This window comes from Pteropus alecto, unplaced genomic scaffold (genome assembly GCF_000325575.1).
Source record: "Pteropus alecto unplaced genomic scaffold, ASM32557v1 scaffold43, whole genome shotgun sequence".
Classification (NCBI taxonomy): domain Eukaryota; kingdom Metazoa; phylum Chordata; class Mammalia; order Chiroptera; family Pteropodidae; genus Pteropus; species Pteropus alecto.
The window spans coordinates 2,081,135-2,102,158 of record NW_006435764.1 but is presented as its reverse complement, the minus strand read 5'-3'; the positions used below and the strand labels follow the sequence as shown (position 1 = coordinate 2,102,158).

The 21,024-nt window shown below is 59.8% G+C and overlaps 1 protein-coding gene across 1 annotated transcript in view; it reads right to left on the bottom strand.

Annotated features, from left to right (window-relative positions):
• Positions 1 to 18,769, bottom strand: part of SHANK2 (SH3 and multiple ankyrin repeat domains 2) — a 408,406-nt gene extending 389,637 nt beyond the window's left edge. The window contains exons 1-2 of the mRNA XM_025046286.1: positions 17,988 to 18,769; positions 6,290 to 6,386 (exon numbers count right to left, since the gene is read on the bottom strand). The gene's annotated coding sequence lies outside the window, so the exon portion shown is untranslated. The remainder of the gene's footprint in view (positions 1 to 6,289; positions 6,387 to 17,987) is intronic.
• Positions 18,770 to 21,024: the final 2,255 nt, after the last annotated feature.

Here is a 21,024-nt window from a genome sequence, read left to right as displayed (position 1 = left end):
AGGAGCCGGGGACATTCCAGGCGGGGACATCCCAGAAGGGGACATTCCAGGCGGGGACATCCCAGAAGGGGACATTCCAGACGGGGACAAGACAGCCGCCTTGAAGGCTCATGGGAGAGCGAGGTGGGCACAGCAGAGGGTCACAGGGCTCTTAGTGACCAGAAAGACGATTCTGCTCCCCCTCATGTGACCTTCAGAGTGGTATTTAATCTCAAGCTTCAGTTTCCTTATCTGTCAAACGGGCTTGATGCCACCACCCAGAAAGGCTGGGAGGAGGCCTAACTAGACAGTCCAGCAAGACACACGGCAGCAGCCCCAGACATAAGGCTTGGAAGACACAAAAATGCAGAACACACACACGTGCACACATGCACACAGGTACACATGGGCATGTGCATGCACACAGGTACACACAGGCACACACACGTGCACACATGCACACAGGTACACACAGGCGCGCACACACGCACACATGCACACAGGTACATGCAGTCACACACATGCGCACACATGCACAGGTGCATGCAGGCACACACACACCCCTTACCGAGGTTTAGACAAGAGTTTACTACATTCCGCACATCGAAGGCCAGGAACATTAAGGACGCGATCTCGGGACCGTCAGGCTGCCCAGCGCTTAACGTTCCCCGGTAAGGCTGTTTCCAGAAGCGGGATGTGCCGGCACCACCCCACCCCTTAACAGGAAAGACGGCACCCCAACATCGAGCAGAAAGTCCTCACCGAACACAAGTCCTCCAAGTCCAGTCAAGGCCACTGAGCTTCAGGACAAACTCCCTCTCCAGCCCTAACTCCCCTCATTTGCCCCCGACGGGGGAGCTGGTCAGGGACGGGCTGGACACGGGCCGGAGCCTGGAAGTGGGTGCCACAGTCCCCAGGGTGTGAGAACCGTGTCTGCAAAGCAGTGATGGGGACTTGACAGCAGAGCACTGGGGGACTGGGGTGGTAGGTAATGTGCTGTTCCGATCCAGAAGTGACATTCACCCTGGATCGGGGGCACCCCAGCCAGGTGGCTCAGAACACCCCCCCCAACTTTCTGCCTCGAGAAAACCCCAGCAGGCACCGATGCCCCAGGGTGTGTGTGTGGCTGCACGCAGCGCTGGTTAGCCTCGAAATGACCCTGGACGGGGTGGCAGACGCACGGGGACCCAGCCGAGCGCAGCGTGGGAGGCCGTCGGCCTTCCTGTGTCACAAGGCACCACCTGCGTGCCTGGCCTCCGGGGGTCACGCCTGCTCTCAGAATCGGTCACGCTTGATGAACTTCCGAAAGAACGCTGGACTGCAAACCTCGGTCCTACGGTGTCGCCGGGCCTTTCGTAACCACGCCCCTTGACTACGGGTTTAGATTCATTTCCCGCTTCCCCTGGGCTAGGTCCCCGGGGGCGGGATTCGGGTGTCGGAGTGACCACTGCGGTTAAACGGAGATCCAGAGGCTGCTCACTGCGGTTAAACGGAGATCCAGAGGCTGCTCACGCAACGCAAAGCGACTCTTCGGCACCACGGGCTTTCTGAACTGTCACACGCGCCCTCCGGGGCATCAGACGTACATCGCGTTTCTGAAACACGAGTCTTTCCTTGGACGAGGCGTGACGGGGCAAAGGGCCCGCGGGGCACCAAGCACCCGTCTGCCCAGCCCGGCCAGGTCCGTGAGCGCCCCTCGCTGGTTGCCGCGAGCCCACCGCCTCCCATCAAACGCGCGAGCGGCCTCGCAAACACCCCGCATTCATTCGCCATGTCTTTTATTTTCTGTGTCCTGTGATGTTTCGACCGCTTGGCGGGAGCGGGGGAGCAGGGGAGACACCGCCCCACCCCGGGCGCCCACATCGGACACATTGCTGATGATCAAAGTCTAATCTGTCACCACCATGATGACACGGCCCTTCCAGTCCCCCGGGACGGCTGGGACCCAAACCACAGAGGGCGAGGAGTGCCGGGGAGGACGTGGCGGGACCCAGCCGCACGTGAAGCTGGCGGGCGTGTAGGGTGCAAGATGGTGCGGCCCCCGGGGAGTCAGCCTGGCGGGCCCTCCCAAGGTTAGACCTGCGGCTGCCACGTGACCCGGCAGCTCTGCCCGAGGCGTGTCCTCCACAGGAACGAAAACACGGGCCGCACACAAACCCTGGAGGAAACGGTCGTGGCGGCATCAGCCCTAACGGGCGAATGGCCCGGACGTCTGTCGGTGACGGCCGGGTACGTGACGGGCGGCCCGCGCCGTGACGGAGAACCCTCCCACGATAAAAATAAAGGAAGCACAGACGCACGCTACGACCTGGGTGAAGCTTGAAGACATTCTGCTCCATGAAAGACAGACGCACAAGGCCACAGACCGTGTCGCTCTGTTTACAGTGTAGACCGACACCCAGTGTAGACGAAGCCACAGCGGCAGAAAGCAGACTTGTGGTCATCGGGGCTGCGGGAGGGAGTGGGAGATCAGGGCAGGTCACTGCTAATGGGTACGGATTGCAGGGGGCGGGGGGTGACGAACACGATTTAAAGTTGACTTTGCTGATGCTTACACAGCTCCGTGAATGCACCAAACACCACTAAACTGCAATGTGTGGTATGTGAATTATACCTCAATAATTTTTTTAATTAGTCCAGAGATGGGTGGGTGGGTGAGTGGGTGGCTGCAGGGGCTGGGACCTTCATCTGCCTCCTACGCGGGAGCCGCCACGCCACGCGGCACAGGGCGCCGTGGTCCTGACTTTCACGAACGCGAACGTCTCTCGATGAGAAAGGCTCACGCAAGGCCAAGGATGCCACCAGCAGGTACGAGTTACAACCTGGAACGAACAGCGGCGGGCAGGACCAACCGGGCAGAAGGCCCCAAACGGCCTCTGTTTCAGCACCTGAGTGAGCACTGCTTCACGAGCCTGCTCTCCCAGTACCTCTGGGGACTGCGCCTGGCTGCCCCTCCCTCCTGTACCCCAGCAGGAAGGACCCCAAAGGCGGCCCTCTCTGCCTAGCAGCTGGCGAGGATGGCATCTGTGCCCGTGGTCTGTGGTGGGCACACTACGCAGACATCACTCGAGAAAGCCAGTAACTGAAGCCAGACTTCAGGCTTCAGACCCGCAATGCACCAGACACCATCGCGATGGGCACCCCACGCCCCCCGGTTTGCAGAAGGTGAGCCCATCCCAGCGTCCGAGCAGAAAAATGCTGCCAGCTCCCAGCACCGCCTGTGCCTAAACGAGATGGTTTAGGACAGGGTTGGCGAGCTCCGCCGTACCAGGCCGGCTCGCAAACCCTGCGGGCTCTGCAGACCACGCTGTCTGCCACCTCCATCCCTCGCTGAGCGGGAAAGCAGCCAGAGACAACCCCGAAAGGAACGGGTGTGGCCGTGTGACCATAACACTTTATTTACAAAGGGTGACTCAGACTGGGAGTCCGATCTGCAAATCGCGTGTGCGGCCAGGGATTACCATCCCGAATGTATAGAGAACTTCTGTAACTCAGTAACAAAAGTCAAACAACCCACTTCAAAAATAGGCAGAAGACTTGAACGGAAATGTCTCCGCAGGAGATACACAAATGGTCAAGAAACACACGGCAAGATGCTCAACATCACTCATCAGGGAAAAGCAAACTAAAACCACCACGAGACACCCACCGCCTCACGCCCATCAGGATGTCATCGCATGGCGAGGACGTGGAGAAATAGGGATCTCGTGCCCTGCAGGGGGGAGGGGAAGACAGTGCGGCCACCGTGGACACCAGTGTGGAGGTTCCTCAGAAGATTAGAAATAGAATGACCACGTGGCCCAGCGATCCCGCCTCTGGGCCTGCCCCACAAAGGGACGGACGGCAAGCGGGGACTGGGGGAGATAGGGCCACACGCACGTTCACGGACACACCGCTCACGGCCGCCGGAAGGCAGGAGAGGCCCACGCGCCCGTGGACGGGGGGACGGACAGGCACGACAGACAGGGCCGAGGCTCACAGCGGCGCATCATCCGGCCTTCACGAGGAAGGACGTTCTGACGCCTGCTGCAGCACGCGTGCACCTTGTTGGTTCTCGAGGAACTTGGGGACAAGCACCGCGAGGACTCGGTGCCGAGGGAAACCAGCCAGACACAGAAGGACGAACACCGACCGTGTGGCCCCACGTCTGTCAGGAGCTGGAGCAGTCGCCGTAGAGAGGCGAAGCAGGTGGGGCCGGGAACAGCGAGGAGAGTGAATGTTTATGGGGACGGAGGGTCCGTCTGGGAAGATGGAACGTCCTGGAGATGGTGGCAGTGACGGTGGCAGAACCATGCGAATACGCCTAACGCCACTGAGCTGTGCGCCTAAAGTGAAGGTGGCAAATCGTACATATTTCCCCGCAATAAAACATAACTTTACCGACGAAACAGGACAGGCAGGATTCGGCCCATAGGCCTCCGTCGGTCAACCCCTGATTGGCGAGGCGCCCAGTGCTGGACAGGACCACGGGGTGTCCCCAGGGTGGAAGAAATATCACCGCACCGCGTGGAAGAAATATCACCGCACCGCGTGGAAGAAATATCACCGCACCGCGTGGAAGAAATATCACCGCACCGCGTGGAAGAAATATCACCGCACCGCGTGGAAGAAATATCACCGCACCGCGTGGAAGAAATATCACCGCACCGTGTGGAAGAAATATCTTAAGGCAGAGACAAAGAGCACGTCGAGGAAACCGAGTCCCCAAACTCATTCCATCCAACGTCTCGCATGTTCTCTGAGAATTCGCGACATTGTAAATTAATGCCGTGGCTCCGGGGGGGGAGCCTTCAGCCATTCATTATGCGGCATCCTGGCCACTAAGTCACCACTCGAGGGCGATTTTCCTTTTTTTTTCCGAGGGGCAGCAGGAGGTGATCGCTACAAAGGGCTGGACCCAGAACCCTTTGGGCTTATGACATGATAAATGTTTGCGCTCTAAGGTGACAGTGCAGCCAGGGCAGGGGGAGGTGAGCTGCCCACGGAGGGGATGCCCATGACGAATGGAGGCCCCTGGGACGTCGGAGGCCACTGAGGAGCAAGGTCCCTTAGTGGCGCCCACGCGGGCAGAACTGGGGTGCCTGAGGACACAGCTGAGAGGGAGAAAGAGAACCCAGAGAGAACTCGGCCTGATGGATGGTTCTGCCTCCGGTGCTGCCCGCACCCCAGGACCCAGCTCAGCCAGAACGCCTTCCCACGCCCGGGGGACGGGCAGGCACAGAGGCCACGTGGAGGGACCGCGGGCACGGGCTCAACCAATGGCAATGAGCTCCCGGACCTCACACGGGACTGGGGCGCCGTGGAGCCGGGCGCAGGAAGACCAGCGAGAGGACCCCCCAGAGCGGACGGTGGCCGGGGCCAGGCCGGAGCGTGGTTCCGACATCCCGCCTCGGCCTCTGCGTCTGTGTCCCCAGATCACGGGGTCTCAGCGTGTCTAAGTACGAGACACAGGTAAACGAGCAGCACAGATGTACATACAGGATCTTCAGCGTCTTACAAATCCACGGGGTGAACGGTCAGGAAAAAACTGTCTACCTCCTTCCAGGAGAGACGACAGGAAAGTTGGGAAGCACTGTCCAGAGGGGTCTGGGCCTCGCGTATCTTCCCTTTATGGTCCCCAAGACGCAGGGCCGGGGCGGATGACCGGACGTGTGCTCGGCCCGGGCTGGGCTGGGTCCCCACGCGGCGTGAGTGAGGCGCTGACTGCTGGGAGCCCGTTTCCTCCCCGAAAATGGTGGTGGTTGCACTTTCTTCACGAGGTCGGTCACGGTAAGAATCGACACTCAGGCGACATTCGGCAAATGCCGATGTTAAGCCCACGTTACAGACAAAATGGTACCGGCGGAGCAGGTGGCAGGTGCACGATACGGCGGGCCCCGGGCAGGGCTGGACTCTGCAGAACCACAGGCCACGCTTCCCTCCACCGCTCCCTCACCCGGGCATGAACGGCTGTCCCCTGGGCCCTGCAAAACTGGACGGGCACCTCTATACCTCCCCCACCATCTGCCCTCGGCTGCACCAGCCAAGTCCACCACGAGCAGACGCCCGAGGCCAGAGCTGGGGCCTCGAGCCGCGGTCCCATTAAGTCCCCTCGAGGTGACATGAGCCGGGCACAAGAAGCAGCTTTGTCTCCCCAGCACCAAGGATAATTCCATCCACCCCCTCCCCACCCTGACACAAAGCTGGGGCCCCGGTCACGAGGGGCTGGCTGTCCTGTGGACGCAGTGCAGAAGGGGTGGGGCGGACCACACCGTGTCAACGGCGATTGGCTGGCAGGTGACAAAGACAAGGGGAAAACGTTCTAACTCACCAGAGGTGTCGGCAGACTGGGACCCGCCGCTAGACTCCTTGGAACAGGACCTGCCTGCCCTCCGGCGGGCCGAGGATGGATGGAGAACGTTCTAGATCTGTGGGAGACAAGGAGGCCAGGGAGGGCGTGGTCAGGAGGGGGCTGGCGAGAGACAAGACGTCACACCGGCCAGTGGACCCTGGCATCTCCGAGCTGAAAACCAGGGACCACACTGCGCTTGCAGAAAGAGGGAACAGACGCTCTGTGCCGCGCTCTTCCTGGAAGGTACAACCAAAACCCCAGATGTCGCGTGGAAAGCAACCGGAAGACTCCGGAAGGTGGGGGGAAGGCAGGCTGGCCGGGGCCACGGCGCCCGAGGGACGGCGGGCGGGCACTTCTCGGGGTTGGGCTTCGGCCTCGTGCCTCAGGCTTGGAGCTGGAGAAGCTGGAAACCAGGAAGCAGCAGAAGCTGCCACCGACGACCGACTCTCCGGCCAAAGGACCAGGAAAGCGGCAGTGTAATGAGACAATGTGCTCGGACACTTACCACCAATCTCCCGAGCTGGACGCCGCAGAAAAGACTGCAGCCCCCAGCCCGACCCACGGCAGCAAAGGCCGAGCGGGGAGCTGGACTCCCACCCTGCGTGGCCGTCACGCGGCCCCCGGACCCCCACTGGGTGCCATCAGATACACCCAAGTGGGGAGCTGGGCCTTTGGTCCCCTGCGGGCGCCGACGAGTCCTCCCCGGGTTCTGCAGCATCCGGGCGGGTGACACCAGGGGCCTGGACGTCCGCACCCACGTGGCAGTGACCAGGCAGGCCTCCCTCACCCCGCCGGGCTGGTGTCACGGGAGGCCGATAAAGCCAGGACAGATTCTCCACCATCAGCAACAGTGAGGCCGCCCCGCCATGTGGGACCACGTGGGGCACAGGGCCCCCCACTCCCACCGGGAGGAAGAGCAATACAGCAGCAGGGAGCGTCAAGCAGAGACGTAAGGGCACCCCACCAAGGGACACAGCCGTCCCGGCGTGCACGTACCAGGCCAGGAAGCGCAACCATAAAGGGCTGGAGGAAAGAGACAAACCCGAGCGTTTCGTTCTTCCCCGTTTGGAATAATGTGACCTGGAGCTTTTTTTTTTTTTTTTAGTCCTCTTTATCAAATTGAGGACGTCCCCCACCCCTTCCTATGTTCAGAGACTTTTCGTCACAGGTGAATGTTGAATTTTGTCAAATGCTTTCCCTGCATTGATAAGTATGATTGTAAGATTTCCCTTCTTTAGCCTGTCGATACGGTATATTCTGTGCGTGGATTTTTTCTAAATGTTGAACCAGGCTTCCAACTCTCGGATAATTCCATTTGGTCACGGTGTACAGTTCTCTTTCTTCCTGTATTGCTAAAACACACAACCTGTACGTCAATGATATAGTACAGGTTTATAAGATATTACTCTTGGGTATAGGCAACAGTTCTGTATTATTTCTTACCATTGCAATTATTGTTTAAAAACTAAAAGGATTTGTCATTTTAAAAGATACATCGTGGAAAACAAGTTAGCCAGAACGACCATGTCACCCAGGATGCATGATTCCACTTCTAGGCACAGACCCGAAACCGAAAAAAGACGTGTCCACACAAAAACTCATCAAAATTCACAGCAGCGCCATTCATAACAGCCTCACGTTGGACGTAACCCACATGTCCATCGACGGGTGAATAAATAGCTAAGACGTGGCCCATCGTGAAATGAGATGTCGCTCGGCCACAGAAAGGGCCGGGGCACCAACACTCGCGACCGTACGGCTGGACCCGGAAAACACTTCACCCAGCGAAAGGAGCCGGGCACAGATGGCCTTGCACTGCCCGGTTCCGTCCCCACGAACTCATCGGATAGTTACATCCTTAGGGACAGAAGGTCGGTTAGTGGTCGCCTGGGACTAGGAAGAGGAGGGGGCGCGCGATGGGAAGGAACTGCCCATGGGTATGCGGCGTGTTTTGCGGGGGACGAAACGTGCCGAGGGTCGCACAGTCCCGTGACGACGCTGCACAAGCACCGCACCGTGCACACGACGGGCGGATCGTCCGGCACGTGAACTGTGTCTCAGTGAGGTGCTGAAAACAGCGACAGGGTCCCAGGAGGTTTCGACAGCGTGCTTCTCGGAGCGGTGAGGAACCGAAGAAACACTCAACGACGTACGTGAGCCGTTAGCCTTCGGCGCCTGCCACTGTTTTCGGAAGGACTCCTGATCCCTAGGAGATCAAAACCGTCACTGCGAGGCGTCCCGAAGCCGATCGGCAACCCTGAGGACGTGCGCCGGGCACAGAGCGGGGACCAGGTTCCGGGATGTCAACCCCGGGGCCCTGTGCCCGGGACAGACCCAGCCCGCGGGCCCTTTCTGGAGGGTTCCATGGCAACAGCGTGGTTTCTGGAGTCCCTCGGCCAGATTCCAGCCCCGCCCCTCGGCCCGTCGCTGTCCACGTTCCAGCTAATTCTATGAAACGGGAGTGAGGGAGGGTGCTTCCCTTAGGGTCCTGGGGATGAACCGAGTGTGCACAGGGGGGATCTCCTCATCAGACGCCCACGAATGAAGGGAATGTCAACACCCTCGTCTCGTGCAGAGAAACAGCTGAGACAGAGTCGTTCTGCGGGTTCTTCGCGGGGCCAGGAGCCTGCTTCCCCCGCGAAGCGAGAGCGCGCCTTCGAACAACAGCCTGTTCACAAATGTCCATCGCGGCACCAGGCATGACGGTCAACACGCGGAAACCACCAAAGACGATTGCAGAGACGAAAGTGGTCTGTCTGCGGTGGAATATTACTCGGCCCAGAAAAGGGAAGGGCGCGTTGGCACGTGCTGCAGGCGATGACACCTGGAAACACCGTGCTACGTGAACAAAACCAGGAGACCTCATCGCGTGTGGTCCACGGACACGAGACAGAGAGCGGGTGGGCGGGCGGCTGCCAGGGGCGGGAGGAGGGGACACGGGGTGACTGCTAATGGGTATGGGGCTTCCTTTCGGAACTAGACAGAGGTGCCCAACAATGCAAATGCACTAAATGCCATTGATTTGTACACTTGGAAATGGTTAGTTTTCTGTTATGTGAATTTCACCTCAATAATAATAATAATAGTAATAATAATAATAAATGATAATAATGAACCTCTGATTCTAACAGTCCGTGAGGTTCAGAATCCACTTTGTGGAGCGGGGGGAGGGGAAACCCTGAAAACAGGGAAAACGCCAATATTTTCAGAGATGAGGGGAGGAAAAAAATCTCTGATCCCCAGTTTTTGTGACAAAGCCGCTTCCTGGAGCCGAGTTCTCGCAGCCTGTGGGGCGGAGGGTGGACACCGCCTCCGCGTGTGCTGTCTACACCGCGGCTGCAGTCCCGGCTGGCGGGAACGTGACCGCCTCCGATTGGCCCTTCCTCCTGAGGAGATAAGTGGGGCCCCAGGTCCCACGGGTGCTGAGCGGCTCACGGGACCGGAGCGAGGGCCCGGACTGCTGCCTCCGCCGCTCCCTCTGCAGGAAGCCACTTTGCCCAAATAGCAGGACGGGCAGGGAGGGAGCTGGCTGCGGGCTCGTCTCGTCCAGGCGGCCAGTCTCCCGCACGGCCACAAAAGCTGCTCGCTCGCCTCCACCTCCAGCTCCCTGACCCGAGCGGGGAGGGCGGCGGTGCGGGCCGGGATCCGCGCAGGAACAGTTACCGCGTAAAATTATTCAGCAGCGACGTTAAAATATTAATGACGCCGGGGACCAAGCACAGAGCCCTGAGACAGGTGGGAGACCGGAACCCGACCCGAAGTCTCCACGGGATCTAGCAGCGACGTTAAAATATTAATGACGCCGGGGACAAGCACAGAGCCCTGAGACAGGTGGGAGACCGAAACCCGATCCGAAGTCTCCACGGGATCGTGTGTGCGTGTGCGTGTGTGTGCACGTGTGTGCACCTGCATGTGTGTGAACGTGTGTGGACGTGTGCATGCGTGTGTGTGGACTGTGTGCATGTGTGCGTGTGCATGTGTGTGTGTGCGTGTGTGTGTGTGCGCGTGTGTGCATGCGTTTGTGTGTGCACTGCGTGTGTGTGCACGTGTGTTGCATGAATGTGTGCGTTTGTGTGTGCACGTGTGTGCACCTGCATGTGTGTGAACGCGTGTGAACGCGTGTGAGCGTGTGCGCATATATGTGTGTGTGGTCCGTGGGCAGTACCTGTAGAGTGTGTGTGCACGTGTGTGCACCTGCATGTGTGTGAACACATGTGGACGTGTGTGCATGTGTGCGTGTGCATGTGTGTGTGCACGTATGTGTGTGTGGTCCGTAGGCAGTACCTGTAGAGCCACTGGGAAGGATTTAAGATGTGTGTCTCTCTCGGGGGCCACCCGTGGTGGGTTGTCACAGGAAGGGCGCTGACCAGCCTGTGCCCCTGGGCCTTCCATTTGGGGAGGCCCTCTCCCAGTGACCCCGGACGTGGTCATTTTAAGGAGACGTCAGAATGGCCAGAACATGAGAGGACTAGGGTCCTGCCCCGCCATAGTGCAGCTTTCCAGAAAGGTCTCCTGAGCAAATTACTACTTAATGGATTCTCCGTCTCCTCCCGCCCTCCCCTGCTCCCTCTTCAATAAAAGATGGCAGGATAAAATGTCAAATGAACAGACACGATCATGTCAGGAAGCTCCCTCTGAGGGCCACGAAGGCCCACACAGAGCGGCACACTCCACTGCGCCCAGCCCGGCCACCTGGAGCTCGAGCTCTCAGGGACAGAAGCGGGGGGAGGGTGTCTGCCCCGCTGGGAACAACACCCCCATGGGATCCACCCTGTGATGCAGAGTCTGATGCCTCCATCCCCAGCTCCCCGTGCACACAGGGTGAGGAAGGGGCTCTGGTGGGTCCCCAAGGCTGTCAATGTCCCCACAATGGCCACAGGTGCCCTGGGAGGGGGCTGCCAGGTGCTCCATCATCCTGAACTCCTTTGTGAGTTGGGCACACTCCCACACCCGGGCCAGAGGCTCCGCAGAGAAGAGGGGGAGACAGAAATTCACACATGGCCTGCCCCTGACCCCGAAGGTCCCAACAGGACAGAGGAAGGGAGCTGACGGGCTCAAACGCCTACATGAGGCACGGGTCATCTGCCAACAGCTGGGCACACGTCGCCCGTAGGGACACCAAGGGCAGCTCGCAGTACGCGTACGCTTGTTGGTCTTGACTTTGAGCAAATGATCTCCTTCCACGCTCACTCGTTCAGGCTCACACGGGAGTTACACGGCAGAGCTGGCCAAGTGTAGCACTGCAGAGTGCCACACGCCACCTACCCAGGGGACAACACACAAGCCACACCTGGGGACAGTCAAAGATGCCCCAAAGATTCTGGGGCAACAGCAGGTACCTCTCTGGGGTTCTCCAGGCCACGCCCCAGCACCACGGCCCTGGAGAGCATGGCGCTGAAGCGTCACTGCCAGGACAGACGCCCCGTCTGGGCTCTGGGCTCGCTCACGTCCGTCAAGAGGGCGTCTGAAAGCCGACCCCGCCTGTGCCCTCCTCGCCATCCGGAGGTCTGGGGGAGGGGCTGTCCAGGTTACAGGGAACAGATTTCATTAGTAGGGGACAGGCCAACTAACGGTCATAACTGAAGGTCCTTCAGCAAGGACCGCCCGCAGATGGTCGAGAGAGGCCACTGGGCACCCTGGAGAGGTGGACACACTGCGGAAGCGGGACAGAGTGCTCACGTCCCTCCCAGACCTAAGGCTGGCCTGGTTACAGCACGTGACGCACCAGCTGGCCTCAGAAGCCCAGCCGACGGGCCACTGTGGACCTCGGCTCCCCTTCTGTAAAGTGGACATAAAGAGACTTCCTCCCAGAGGGGCGTACAGACCCCACGGGATCTCGGGCGGGGAGGTGCCCAGCACAGTGGGCGACGGAACATTCCAGCAAAGTCTGGAGACGGTTTGCAAACAAGAACCAGAGCAATGACGACTCGGGCTGTCCACAGAGACGTGCGACTTCATTTTACGTGGCGGCATTAGTAGAAAATACTTAACGAGAGTTTAATATGGCATTATTAAGTACGTCTTTTGAAGAAACCATTTTGCCTCAAAATGTGCAGCATCATGGGGCTGGCCAAGTGGTCTGTTACCTCAGAGGTATTCCCAGTCCCTTGGGAAAGCACGCATCCCTCCCCCGCAGGCCACTAAGCCCGCAGCCAAGCATGGTCGCCGTCTGCTGGTAGGTCCACCAGGGGCTTCAGGCGACCCCACAGCCTGACAGCCGCAAGCCTGGGAGCACTGTGCTGGGGGCCAGAAAGCTGTCCATCTGTCTAAGGGCAGCGGATGTGGATAGCGCTACCTGACACTCAGGTAAGAATCTGCTTCTCTAGGACAGCAGCTACCGCACCGGGCTTGTCTACACTAACCCCACTGGCCACGGGGTACAGGGGAGGCCGCTCAGCCTGAGGCCTGGGGCCCGGCTGGGGCCTTCCACCTTCCCGAAGCCCGACATTCTGAACCTCAGTAACCCTAAACCAGCTCCAGGCTCCCCTCCAACCTCAGGCTTCCCTGAGGGGTGCCTGTACCCCACCTTGGGGTGGCAGTCGTGGTGATGGAGGTTCCTCTACCGAAAGGTCCTGCTGCTTAATTGCAGGCAGCACATCTGCAGGGAGGGGCGACAGGCGGAAGCCCGGTGGGTGACGAGGACCAAGAAATAAGCAGCAGATTTCAGCTCCCAGTAAGGAAGGCTACAAAAAACCACTCAAACCACAATGCAACTTTACACTTCCCAGTAGCTACGCTTTTAAAAAGAAAAGAAAAAGCACTTGAAATGAATATTCGTAATATATTTTATTTAACCCAATACCTGCAAAATATTACCACTCCAACATGTGGCACCAGCCACGTTTCAAGTGCCCAGTAGCCACGTGTGGCTGGCGGCCACCACACTGAATGGCATGATGACAGGCAGACCCGCTCGGCTCTGGCCCGGGTTCCCTCGTCAGAAGCATCTGTCCCAGAAGCTGAACATATGGCACCGCTCAGCACTTCGGTGTCACCCAGGACTGACTGAGCAGCGGGGCCCGCGTGTCTGAGGTGGATCCGCCGTGCCACGTGCTGGCTGGCAGCCCTGGGCCGCCCGGCACCGCTCAGCTGCACCCTTTCCTCGGCCACAAAATGGACTGACTTGCAACGTGGCTGATCTAGAGGAGATAAAACGGCCAAGATCAAACCGTGTTTTTAAGCGACTGTAAACACACGGTGTGGACTTAGAGCTGGGAAAACAGACCAACAAGACAAAAGACACAGCCCAGGCCAGAAAACCAATCCCCAGATGAACTTGGGACCCGAATCCATGACAGCTAGGGGGACGAAGCAACCAGGGGCTGGGGCTGATCCCTAACTAGTACCAGACCCAGGTTGCTCACTCCAAATGGATGAAGACCAACTAATGAAAAGCAAAATATTAAAACCACTAGAAGAGAATACGGGAGAATGTCTTACGACAACAGGGAAAGGACAATCCGAAAAACAGACATCACACAGGGGACAGAAAGATTAAGTGACCACATCCAAATGAAAAACGTCTTCGCAACTAAAGGCTGCTGCTACTGTAAGCAGAAGAGAACAGACAAGCCCAGCTAGGTCCAGGGTGGATCCGGAATATGCGAAGAGTGTCTGTAAATCCGCAGGAAGCAGACAAATGACCCGTTTGGACAAACGGGTCATTTGACAAATTCGGGAAATGCAGACTCTGGGGATTCGAGGGGCCGAAGCTCTCCGAGACTCAGAAAAAATACAGACTCGAAGGAGATGGGCTGGCCCACCGTGGACCGCATAAATCAGACACTGGCGGGGTCTCGGCGAGGGTGGGGGCCCAGGCAGCTCTCGGCCTGGCAGGTGGAATGATAACGTGGCACCACGCACAGAGAGTGAGGATGGGAGATCCATGAAACTTAAACCTGCACCCCACCGAGCAGGAGCCCGCACCCCACCAAGCAGGAGCCCGCACCCCACCGAGCATGAGCCTGCATCCCACCGAGCAGGAGCCTGCACCCCACCGAGCACGAGCCTGCACCCCACCGAGCAGGAGACTGCACCCCACCGGGCACGAGCCTGCACCCCACTGAGCACGAGCCTGCATCCCACCGAGCCTGCATCCCACCGAGCAGGAGCCTCGGCGACTCCTGCTCTAAGGCCACACCCTGGACAAGGACAGTCCCTGCGACACCAGTTGAAAGAGTTAAACACCAGAAACGGCCCAAAGGTCTTCAGGAGGAGAATGAGCAAACAGAGTGCCCCGTTCGTGAAGCGCCACACCGTGGTTAAACCGTGCGGACCAGAACCACGTGATCAGAACTGACCTGTTCAGTTATCACTGCGGTGTCGCAATGACAAAACTTCCAGAAACGGGGGTGTCCTGACCCCTGTACGCCCATCCCACACAGGTCAGTCAGGGTCCCACTGCACCAGCGAACATGCCCCAACATCCACAGCCCTTGAGGTCAGCAAAAGACACATTGCACAACGACCCCAGGTTCAAGGTCGCGAGGCCGTCGGACAGCGCCCACCGAGTTAATGAGCGACATTCTGCGGCGGACTTATTCCCCGCTGCTGCTCTCTCTGGCCCACGCCTTCCTCGGTCCTGCCCTAGACCTGGACTCAGCCCCCACAGGAGAGACACCTATCAGGCTCCCTGGAAGAGATGCCTGCCCTCCTGGGGGACGGGAAGACTGGACGTGGGGACGAGTTCTGTGCCACGATTTCTCCAACGTATGGCGCCACCCCCGCTCTGTCTAGAGGTCTGAGAAGCCCAGCGTGGGGCGAGGTGAGCAGGGATGCGGCTCGGCTCTGGGGTACCAAGACCAGGGGACCTTGGGCTTGGGAGCCCAAGTGTGTCCAGTGGGAGCACCCCGAGTGTCCGGTCCCCGTGGGATGTGACCCAGCCTTATGAAGGAAGGGGATTCTGCCACCTGCTACAAGGACAGACCTTGAGGATGTGATGCTGAGGGAAAGAAGCCAGACACGAAAAGGCTCTAGGTCCCTCCAGCCGTCAGACTCATAAGGACAGAAAGCAGAACGGTGGGCGCCAGGGGCTGGGGGAGGGGGCCGTGCGGGCGGGGACCTTGCACGTTCAGCTACTCGAGCAGAATCAACGTCCCGAAACAGTAATAATCAACCAGTGCCCCTCCCCCAGCGTGCACTGGGGTGAGGTGGGGGCGCAGAAAACACCCCACCAGCCCTGCCACCAGAGCCGGTTCCGTGAACAGCCAAGACATTCCCTGATGCCACTCGTTTCGAGTTCAGCTGCAAAGGTCACCCCGTTATTTGGGGTCGAGCTAAGAGGTCCCTGACGTTTGGAAGCCCCTGACATCCAGGCTTGCCCAAGGACCACTCGGTGACAAAGGGGCTAAGCTGGAACGAACCGAACCCCAACACAGACTTGAACCCACTTAACCCCACACGGGAATGACCGCAGAGCCACTGTGTGCCGCCCCGCGGGACCAAGTCAAGGCAGCTTCTGGCAGAGGGGCCGAGGGTGAGCAGAGGACAAAGCACACGGAGCGGGCGCTCAGTTATGCCCTTGGTGACGATGCCACCTCAGTGGTCACTCATTCAACAGACGCTGACCCAAGCCTGGGGAGGGGGAGTGGGGACAGGAGCACATAACAGCGGGGTCCCTGTCGGCAAAGCGCTGGGCCCCGAGGGGAGCACAGGAAGGGAGGGGCTGGCCGGGCTGCGCGTCCCACTGCAGGCGTGACATGGGTGGCTTGGGGACAGGGACCGGTCTGGGGGTTCCCGGCTCCAAGCCCTTTCCCCACACTCCTCTCCTACAGCTCCTGGGGACAATCTTCCCCCACAAAGAGCTGTGAGGGCTGCCGGGCCCCGATGCCACAGAGCACCCAGGCACACTGGGAACCAGGCCAGCCCGCCCAGGGGGGCGACGGCTGGATGACCGTCAGGCTGCGTGCGCTCTGTCCCTGCCCGGGGAGGTCACACAGTGGGGGGCCACAGGGCCGAACCCCCGCTTCCACCCGCAACCCCATCTCTGCGAGGACCAAAGATGCCCACGCCCTCACTGCTCCAAAGCCAGAGGAAGTCCCTTCTTCCATTAGGTGGCTTTGCCTCCGCCGGGTGGCCATCCCCCACCACCCACTGTCTGCCAGTTCCTTCTGCATGTGGACACCCTCCCTGGCACCTGAAAACAGCTTCCCCCCCGCACCGACCACTTTCCAGTGTTGTCACAGGAGCCGCCTGGGTCCCGACTGTCAGCGCTGCACTAATTAGCTTCCGGTGACATCGGACACACAACACAAGTTACACCTGTGGTAGTAAAGTGCCCCGCCCCCGTGGGTCGGGCCAGCTGCCTGCCTTCCTTGAGCCTATTCCCCGCCACCCCAAACTCTGCCGTCAGCGGGCCTGGGGTGGGGACCGCCTGATGACACTCCGCAGCCCCCAGATGCTTGCCGAATGACAAAAAAGGGACAGGTGTTGTTGGGAGCAGCCACCTGACCATGGGGCAAAGGGACAGAACGGCGTCCGGGAGGGCTCCTGCCAGACTGAGCACAGGTGCCCACCTGTCACCAGGCCTGAGTCGCTTGCCTGGCCGGGGACGCCCCCGGATGGGGGCTCAAAGCATCAGAACAGACGCAGACCAGGTAGCCACAGGACAGACAGGCCACCTTTCGATCCCTTTAGCCACGAGCAGCGTCTCCTGACGCCACGCGCTCTGGGCCACCGAGCTGCTTGACGAGAGCGGACTGGGGACCAAGGAGGTGGCACTCACCCACGCGGAGTTGGGACGTGAGGGACGGCACACGCCCGGCCTTGAGAATGTCACCCAGACTTCCACTCCCAGCTCCGCCGGACTCTGCGTCCAACACAAGCCACCGTTCGTTTAAGCTCGGCCACTTGCTTCCCCACCCGGTCCCCAGTCCGGCTTCGGTGAACCTCCCAGGTGCCACCCGCGCGGGACCCGAGGCATCCAGCTGCCAGGCCCAAACGCAGCCGGAGGGCCAGCCACCTCGCCACGTCTGCAACCCTCGGAGTGAGGCCAAGCGAGAACAGGCCGGTGGCCGGACTGGTTTTGTGACTTCCTAGAGCTGAGCACACACTGGGGAGGGAGGTCTGCAACGCCCACCCACCCACGCGCTCCAGCGAGGCTTTGTAGCCTGCAAGTTCTACTCAACACACACCCCCCGGGGTCAGTGAGGACCCCGAGACCCAGAGAGAAGCTAGACCCTGTCCTTTCTTGGGGACCTGGGCCCCGCAGGAAGCAAGGGCAATGCCCATGACACAGGAGAGCAGGGAGCAGAACGATTCATCGAAATCAGAGAGAGAAAGATGGGGTCAGGGCAGACCCTGGACAGGAGCGGTCGCGTCCTGCACTCGCGTGGTGCCACTGAGACACCAGAAGTACCACTCCGCCTTTCACACAGCGTCCCTTCTCCTCGGGGAAGGGCTCCCAATGCTGAATTTTCAGGAAGGTTCAAAGGCGCAGCCTGCCGACATCCCAAAGTCCCGGGGCTCCACGCTGCGGTCCACAGGCTCATCAGAACCCATGAAAAGTGTAGGGAGCTCCCTTTCCAGCAGCCCCTCCCACCTTTTACATGCGAAAGGCCTTCCTGTCCCCTCGGAGCCTGGGAGGGGAGGTGTGCCCCAGTGACAGGGCCCCCCCAATGCCAAGCAAAGGGTGGGGGTGATTCGTCTAAGCCTCTAGTTAAAACACAGACACACTCACCGCCTGCTCCCGAGATGACGCGTTCCACTCACGCTTCCCTCTCTCCATTTCTAAAAGGCCACATTGTATTTACCCACCACTCTCTCAACGCGGAAGAGGTGTTTTTAAACACTCGGGGACCTGAGGTGACAGGAAATGTCTTAAGTCAATTTACGTATTTTTTCCTTGCAGAGAAAACTGCTACGTCAGTTAATAAATAGAAGATGGACGAGCTCGAAGGTCTGCCACACGAGGACAAAATCCCTCGTGGCAGCAGCACGTACACCTGAGGAAGGACAGGCGCCCTGAGCGCCACGGGACTCCCCTGCCAGGCCGACGGTGGGAGGCAGGCGCGGTGGCCGCGTCACACCGCAGCGGGGACAGCCAGCCAGCCACCAGCTACTTTGAAACGTCAGTGTTTACCTCGCAGACGAGGGGCTACCTCCTTTGCAAATACTTAGGACCGTGAAGAACCACCGTGGACGGTGACTTAAAATGCACGAGAAGTCTAGCAGGCGGGTCTTTGCCGGAACCCAGCGTGGGCGTGAAGCGGTTCATAGCGCAAGTCTTTCGGCCTGGCCCGATATTTGAATTTTTCGCACAAAGACGGTGCAGGTGACGTGAGAAGACATGTGCTTTTTTAAAACAACCCTTTCAGGGAGTCGAGAGGCAAACATTTGGGGCAGAAACGTGCCCCTGCCAGACGCACCCTGGAGGCGTGCAATGGCTGCCCACCTAACGGATGCCCTGGGCGGGGTCCTGAATTAGGGCTTTTAAGTTAAGCCGGACTCTCGCCAAACATCCCTGCCGCTGAAACCGGCAGCATCTCTCGCTCCTAGAGCCCCAGAGTGGAGTCGCTCTGGGGAACGCCCGTCCCGCATCCATCAGGTTCTGGGCGGTGGCCAGGAGCCCCCCAGTCCTGAGGTTCCTCACCGGCCATGTACAGCTCTGCCGTTAGGAGCTCCTGGCCTCATCCAACACGCGCTCCTCAACCAGCCGCCCCACAGTCCTTGGCCAACCTACAAGGATAATTTTCAACCACTGTCCTGGCCGGCCATTGGCCAGCCGTGGGGCGCCGGTCCTGCCCCCTCCCGCACTGACGTCCGGCAGCCAATCACGGAGACCCTGCTCTTTCTGCAGCTTCCCGCCCGCCCCAGCAGCCTCGCAGGCTTTGGGGGCCTTAATCTACCAAAAGTGACATGAGCCTCCGCTGGCCCACCCCGGCACACCCATTGAGAGGGGTCCGGGTCGCTGTCCCTCTGCCTGGGCAGGCTCTCGGCTCTGCCTGGGCTTGCCTCCTCCACCCCGTTAGGACTGGCACCCCCTGGAGTGGTGGGAAGCAGCATCCTTTCCCCTCACATTCATGAGCCCTTCAAGTCAGTTCTTGAATAGCTTTCAGAGAAAAACAGGTGTTTCACATCTGGACACCAGGTCAGAAACTGTGGGTTCCGCTCACTGACGGTCCGTGCACAGCAGCAAGTGTTCTCACCGGGCGAACCGTGGAGCCCTCCGCGTCGGGGACTAAGGCCTGGGCTCTCTCCAGGCTGCCGGGGCGCAGCCCGAGCTCCCCCTGTCACCAGCTGTGTGGCCCAGGACAAGTGGGTCCCCTACTCTGAGCCTCAGGCTACTCGCCTGTAAAGTGGGGGTGACACCAGCCCCCTCATCTCCAGGGGGTCGTGAGGATGAGGTCATCTCCAGCAAGGGTACGGGGCGGGGGGAGGGGCGCCGACCAACACTCAGCGAGAGTCCTGCTGTCCCCTCTGCAGCTGCGTCACTCTCATAACTGCCATTTCCCAGCAGCGTTTCTCCACCATGGGGCGGGAGCTGCAGAGACCGTCTGGAGACCCTCCCCCCGGGGGCCTTGCTGGGTCCCAGGGGAAATGCCAGCAACGGAACGACCGGACACTCGACCTCGTCCAGGTGTTTTATGTCCCCCCACTCCCCTCCTGCCCAGACGGGGCTGGGGACCCTCTCTGTGCCCTGCAGCACCCAGGGGTCACCTCTACCACAGCCTGTCCCTCTGTGTGCTGTCAAATCCCTTCTCTCCCACCCCTGGGAGTCCCTGGGGTGCCTGTGACCGGCTCCCCGCCTGGCACCAGCAGCAGGCCCTGGGCCGATTATCTGCTGAGATCACTTTCATGCACCAGGCAGAGAACACCAGATGTACCCTAGCTGACCTCTGGCCAGCATAGAAGGGCAGGCCCCTCCTTGGGTGGGTGGGTCGGGAGCAGTGGCCCAGTCACAAAGGCCACACAGCTGGGGACTCCAGGCTCCGCCTGCCCAGGCAAAGGGCTGGGGGTGCCAAAGATGAACAGGCCGGGCTTCATTTGGGGTGCTTTCCTCCCTACTCAAAGAGCAGACTTCAGTAAATCGGCCTGAGGTCACCCGGATGGCAAAGATGCTCACTGTCCCCGTCCCGGAGCTCCGGAGGGGGCTGTAAAGGGACTTTACTTCCGGCTTCTCCCTGAGAGGGGTCCCCAGCTCCAGACCCAGCAGCCGCGGGGACCTCGGGCTTCCATCTACACAGGAAGCTGGGACTCCTGGGAAAAGAGAGTCCAGGGCTCAGAGCACCCTCTCTGTCTGCCCCCAGAGAACCCCCACACTGAACCCCACTTGGGAAAAGTCCCCATTACTCACGGAGATGACAGAGACAACAGGGCTCTGTCACTTACGCCTCTGGAAGCGACACGTTTGGAAATAAAGCGGGCAAGGCGGAAATGATTTCTCCGTAGAAACTGGTTTTTCCTGGTGCTTCTCTGTGAACTGGTTGACGCCTGGCCTGTCTGTCTCAGCTTCGAGCTTTGCTTCCCTCGTCTTCCCCACCGTGATGAAGGATAAAACGCAGGCTCTGGCGAGAAGGCTCACCTTCCTCCCGCTGGAATTCCTCACACCTGACCCCAGGCTCCTCCTAGGCAGCCCGAGACCAAGCCACCTGTTTCCCCTGCATGCAGTGAGCCCCAGATGCCAGAGGGAGGAGGGGTGGGGGAGGGGCAGGAACACAACCCGAGCCCCTGCCAGATGAATGAATGAAGGAACGAAGGAATGAAAACCTCTGGGA